Consider the following 6,169-nt stretch of genomic DNA (forward strand, 5'->3'; position numbering starts at 1 on the left):
TTTTTTTATTCATTTTTACGTTTTTGGGATGAAACAGAATGCAGACGTCCCAAAAACGAAAAAACAAATGACAAAAATGGAGATAAGTGTTTTTTTTTCACACAGCAGCAACAATATATATACGTGGTTCAGCACCCGCAGACTTGCATATTTGCAAGCTTACAAATATTAAATATTTGTCCCACCCATAATTTCCACCTATAAATGTGGAAAGGATGTATTGAATGTTTATCAGCATATTTTTGGAACAATTGTTTGCACTCTCCAATGCATTTCAATTGATGTCAATTCAATGCAGATTTTTACTATTCGTGGGCCAGCCCGGTCCCCCTGTACACACAAACACACACATTCCTTCACACTACATATATACAACACATTCACATTACACACATGCAGTCACAGTGTATACACAGTGACACACACACAGCAGCTACTAGTGCTTGTGGTACTGATGGTGGGCCTCGGGGGGGTCTTTGTCTTGCATGTCTTTTGTGTGTTACAAGCGTCCATATATCAGCAGCTGAGACCCCCCCTGGAACGGACCCCCCAGCCGGGTCATGTGCTCCCTCATCAAGGTTACGGGCGGTGTCATGTGACACGTGATAGACATCCAACACGCTGCATTGGGCATCATTCCCTGCTCGGGATTTCACTGGTGGACCTTCGATACTTCCTAAAATATCAACTCAAAAACGTGTTATAGTCATCAGGAACGTGTGAAGGATTTCGAACGCATTCCCTACTCCTCAATCACTATGTTGGGATTTCAGTCACGCGGAATATATAGTTGACTTTAGGCTGAAATGATTCACTGAAAACCATGATTGGTCGCAACTATGATCTCATTTTCAGTCAACATCAAGTGGCAAAATGGCCGCCCCCTGAGATGGATAAAAAATGGGTGGATTTTGCTGCCTAACTCATATTCCATAAAATATTAATCAGAATGCCATGTTTAGTGTTAATTTTTTATCAGACATTTTTAAATTTGGTCTCAGTTTTAGTCCAGTCCAGTTTCAATTCATAAATATATATATATATATATATATATATATATTGTCAGCTGCTAATGTAGTGGCCACTATGGCTCCATGCTACGAGCTAGTAGGTTAGCCAGCATTAGTTAGCATAATTGTTAGAATGTTATAGCTGTTGGATTAATGTCACGTTATAACTATAATTTTTCTTCTCGTCTGTCCCATGTGTTTGTGGATGTTGCACTCGCTAGCTTCAGATTTGAAAGGGGGGGGGTGTTCGTCACATGACAGCGTTAAAGGGACAGATTAGCAGAGACAGGATTTTACAAAATCATTTCAGTTTCATCTTGTTTTTGTTAAAGAGCTAAAATGTCAATGGATTTTAGTCCAGTTTATTAAGTGAAATACATTTTCGTCTCGTCTTCATTAGTCGACAAAAATGTATAATGATTTTGTCCCAGTTATTGTTTATTAATGAGTGTTTTAGTCTAGTCTAGTCTAGTTTTTGTCTGGTGAAAAATAAGTGTTGACGGAAATATTTTTATAGTGTCGGCACATACAACATATAATTGTAAACAGGTTTGGGTAAGCCACATTTGCTTCTAGTCAACCGGCAGGTAAACGAGCTCGAGTAGAAGCACCTGTGGCTAAATCCAAACAGTTTCACCATTTTTACTTTCTGGACCTGGATTCCCCAATTGATTGTAAATGTAAAAACATTTTGGAGTTGGCTTTCCCTTTAACGTGATTAGTGCCTCCTCACAAATTATTTTTGATTAATAATGATACCATTTTGTCAAATGAAAGGAACATTTCAGAAGTGTGTATCAAACTGGTCACCCTTCGCATTAATCAGTTCCTGAGAAGACGCTGTCAGTTTCAAAAAGGTTAGTGACCCCGGACCTAAACGCTACATAGGAATTTTCAGCAGCCATTTTAGGAGCTATCTATGTCCACTACATTTGGGCAAACCTCTACTCACGCCACATTCCAACAACACTCCCAAATAGCTGTCTCACTACATCGTCCACTTGCCAACACAGACCACCCCCCCACCCCAACGCGTCCGTAGTAACCTGAGTGGCGTAAGACGAGCTCGCCGCTGAAACGCTAACCCTTGACACGCCAACATGGCCGCCAGTCGCGTTTCTAATGTTTATCCTGGCAACCATGTCAACGCGGGTCACGTGAGCGTGGCGGCTGACCAATGGGGGATGAGCACGCCGGCCAGACATAATAGATGAGGAGTGTGGTGAGTAATCAGATTACCAGCACACAAGCAGACACCGACAAGAAGACGTTTTGTCCCGGGAAGGCCTGTTGCCGTGGCAACGGCTGGTAGCATTGTCACCGGGAGGCGGGGCCTCGGATTTACGACATGGCTGCTGTGAAAGTTTGCAAACTGAAGCCCGCAAGCACATGCACTTTAGTCACGCACGCACACACACAAACACATACACGCACCGTTTGTTGTGGTGATGATGTCATATGTTGTCATGAAAAATGCGAGGGATGTTGAGGTGGGTCATTGTATGCAGAGTATGTGTAAATGTGCGCATGCGTGTGTAGCCACAGTGTGTGTATATCCCACCAATTCACCTAGATGCTGAGTGCAAGGAAAGGGGATATTTGAATGGGCTGCTAACACTCTAGCATGCTAATAGGAGTAATATGTGAAGCCCCGCCCCCTTGACAGGTCAATCATTACATCAGCCCGCTGAAGTTATTTCATTACGTATTAAAAGGTCGCCATGTCGCCTCGAGGAAACGTCCTGGTCTGTTTCCTGCTTGCCATCGGCTCGCTCCCATGCTTCTGGCACGATAAAAAATGGCCGCCATGTGACATCACAAATCAGCCAGCTGTCAGCCAACTTGCCCTGACACTGCCTGATAACAACACGCGCGCACACGCACACACACGCAACATCGGGCTCTAGGTTGCGTGTGTTTGTGTAAACCAACAATAGCCCGCACAAGATGGACAACACAACAAGGTCAAAGCCAAATAACACACACCCAAACACGAGTAGAAGATGTCGGACACAATATGGCAGAAACAAGATGACATCATGACCACCATCATCGAAATCATCATATTGAATGCACAAATAACCCACAGGCACATGCATAGTACATACAGACAAACACACACACACATTGATACACAGACAAAAACACACACTGACACACTCACACACACACACACACACACACACACACACATACAGTAAATAGCTGCACGCAGAAACAAACATTCATATAAAGACACCCACAAAAACACACACACACTTATTAACCATGAGGAATGCGAAAAGCAGGACATGAGCGGTGGGCGGGGTTGTGGGACTGGGACGGATGGACGTTTCTGGTCAAGTCCTGCCCACCCATGACCAGAAGCCTTCAAAGCTTCCAGAATTTTCTGGAAGAATTCCTGAAGGTTGGAAGTTTGAAAGGAACTTCACATCAAATCAAATCCAAATAAAAGAAATCAACTTTTTTTTTAATATAGCTGTGTTTGTTTTGTGAATTGCGACAACGTGTGTTTTTGTGTGTGTTTTATGTGTGTATTAGATCAATGTCCTCCATGCTCCAGTGATGCACAACCTTTGACCTCTGACTCGCTCATCCTGCCAGCAGACAAGGTAACAGAGGTCATGAAATCTGCCATGTTTGGATGTTTTTCCTCAAAAATACAAACTATATACATTTTATATAATGTAAACTATACAAAATCTATAAATCCATGTATGTATACAATATGTAGACTGTGTATACATCGTGCACAATGTGTACATTATACACATCATACAACTTATATACATTGTATGCATTTACAGTCAATTGTACTGTATGTGTCCTATGCATGCTATGGTATAAATACTATGCATCCATCCATCCATTTTCTTCACAAGCATTCATATACAGATTATATACCGCTATGTGCTACTGTATATGTTTTACAGTTCTAGTTACTTTCATGTACTACGGCCTATATGACCTCTACGTTCTGTATGTTTTATACTGTATATGTTACACATGCTAATCATTCTGTATGGTCTATATGTAATAGAATTTACTTTACAAGAGTTAGACATATTTAGTCCATATATTATATACATTATTGATTACACACATGATACTGTATATGTGTTCTAGGTGCGATACGCTCTATATCTTTTATGTTTGCTGTATGTTTAATCTATATGTCCTATGCATTCTAATTCTGCTGTATACTATATATTCTGTATATATATTCTACGTATTTTCTATACATTCTATGATACTGTATATATGCTTTGCATTCTACAATATATGTGCTATACATTCCTTATGTGCTGTATGCGCTCTTTGTCCTAAATGAGCTATATCTGCTAGAAATACTACAACAAGTACTAATACAACCACTTCTACTACTGCTACTACTACTACTATATTCTGTTTTAAAGATGCATTCTATATGAGCTATACATTTTCTAGGCGGTGTCACATGTACTATAAATGCTACGCACTATGCAGTATAGTATGCGCTATATTGTGTGTACACTCTATTTGCTCTGAATGGTGCTCACATGCTATACGTGTGAGCACATATGCTAAACACGTTCTATTTATGCCATCTGCGCGAAATATTCGCAGTCTGAAAATGGCTTCAAGTTGTGACATGTCAAAGTGGCTGACTGACACGTCGTCCGAGCGACGTCTCATGCTAGGCCTCGCCGTGCGTTTTGCAAGTCAACAAGCAGACTACAAAAAAGCACCGTTCATTTAGCGCAATGCCTCCCGGCAGCAGATTAGGAGATCGGGTCATCGGGACCCCGAGGGGCCGCCGGAGAGCCGCGCCGAGGTTAAGCGGGCCGTGAATGGCCGACACAAAAGAGGATGCGTCTGACGTCAGCGCCCACAAAAGAGTCAATGAAAAGACCTAAAATATTGCGCTTGTCTAACGTGTCACATTTACACTCACAGTGAGTACACCCCCCCCCCTTGCCCCTCCTCATCCCCCGCATGGGTGGCCACCAGCAAGCAGTCCGCGGCTTCTTGGGGTCTCCATGGCGATGAGTAGCACTAGTGAAGGTATCCGTCTTACTGGAAACCAACTTTATTGTTGACTTTCAGGAACGCCTGACGGGGGGTGTCTGTGTGTCTTTTGGGGGGTGAGGGGGGTTGTTGGGCTGAGGGAGTGAGGGAGGGGTGGGGGGTGTCAGGAGAACATCCTCATCTGTCCTGCTACATCCATGCTACCTACGTCGCTAATGCTAACAAAGTAGATGAAATTCTAGAAAGATGGCAATTTCAGAACTTTGTCTATATCCTTAAGGCACGGCCGTGTACTAGTTTGCTCTTTGTACTCTAATGAGTCTAGAACTAATGTCTTTCTATTGATGCTTGTTCCTTACTCACATTTGTCCTATGAGTAGGCTACCACCTTTAGTTTCAATATTGAGCTTTTCTGAGCATGTATTCAATATCCACGTTCTAGTTATATGCTCACTAATTAGGCAATTGAACACACTGGAAGAACAATTGTGTATTGCTAGTAAGGTTTTTTCCACTACTAGTGCCACCTTTGGTCCACTAGTTAGTATGTTGATATTGAAGCATTTATTTGATATCAAGTATATCCATCTTAATGTCTATGTAGTAGGCCTATTTCACTCTTTGTTCACACTAGCAAAGTGCATTAATAGAGTAACTGTGCTTTTATTACTAATGGTTTTTCCACTACTAATAACACTTTTGGCCTACAAGTACAACAAGCTTCATTCAATATTGAAGCTTTGTTCAATATCCTTGATATCCACTTTAAGGTCCATACATAAGCCTACACTTTGCCCTCACTAAGACAATTTTGTGTACTAGTGGTAGAACAACTGAATCTTATGAGTAATGTTTATTCCAGAACGCATGAGTGCAACTTTTGGCCTACATGTACACCATTAAACCTTGCTACTGGACTACTGCGCTTCACTATTTGCATTACAAGGCCCAACTAGTAGGCATGTGTCATGCACTAGTAGCATCCTGGTTAAAAATATGGACTAAATGGTCAAAAGACTTCCCATAACAGATACCACATCTTACTGACTGTTAACTTCTGTGGTCTTTAGTAGTTGTTCTGCTTTATTCATTTTACCTTTTGTTAATCCACGAAGATATGAATAAAAACGTAAAAATAAAATAAATATGAA

Source organism: Vanacampus margaritifer, chromosome 2 (assembly GCF_051991255.1).
Source record: "Vanacampus margaritifer isolate UIUO_Vmar chromosome 2, RoL_Vmar_1.0, whole genome shotgun sequence".
NCBI lineage: Eukaryota > Metazoa > Chordata > Actinopteri > Syngnathiformes > Syngnathidae > Vanacampus > Vanacampus margaritifer.